We start from the raw sequence: 500 nt of genomic DNA, 5'->3' as shown, positions 1-500 counted from the left end.
CTCAAGGCGCAAAACTTGAGTGTCCTCGAAGGTTGCAAAAGTCTCACTTGAGAAAGGACTCAATGTAAAAAGCCTGTGTTCGGGGAGGGGTGGGGACGATGTGTTCCAGAACTCAAATCCAGCCTGATTGAGCCCTCTCAGTGCAGTGGGGTACACGGTACCCCTTTACATCCCCACCCATGGGGAAATGAACGTGGCTGGGAGGATTTCATAAGTGCAGCTGATCTCACGTCAGAGTTCCTTGTGCATGTCGAAGACCCACAGCAGGAGAGCAGAGGTGTTCTCCAGGATAACCAGCTCTAGGTTCTCAGGCGTGAAGGGCAATACCGGAAAGGGGCTTGGGATACAGGGCAAAACTCCTCAAAGAGTGAAGCCAACTGGGTCTCCTCTTCAGCAGTCCAGGGTACAGAATGTGTCCAGTCTCTCTCCTCCCCAGACTGGAGGAAAATATGTACATTGATGCGCACCAGTGATCAGAAAACCCCCAGAACCCAGGCGTG

The sequence above is a fragment of the Bison bison genome, unplaced genomic scaffold (assembly GCF_000754665.1).
Source record: "Bison bison bison isolate TAMUID 2011002044 unplaced genomic scaffold, Bison_UMD1.0 scf7180017864260, whole genome shotgun sequence".
NCBI lineage: Eukaryota > Metazoa > Chordata > Mammalia > Artiodactyla > Bovidae > Bison > Bison bison.
This window is presented reverse-complemented; position numbering follows the sequence as displayed.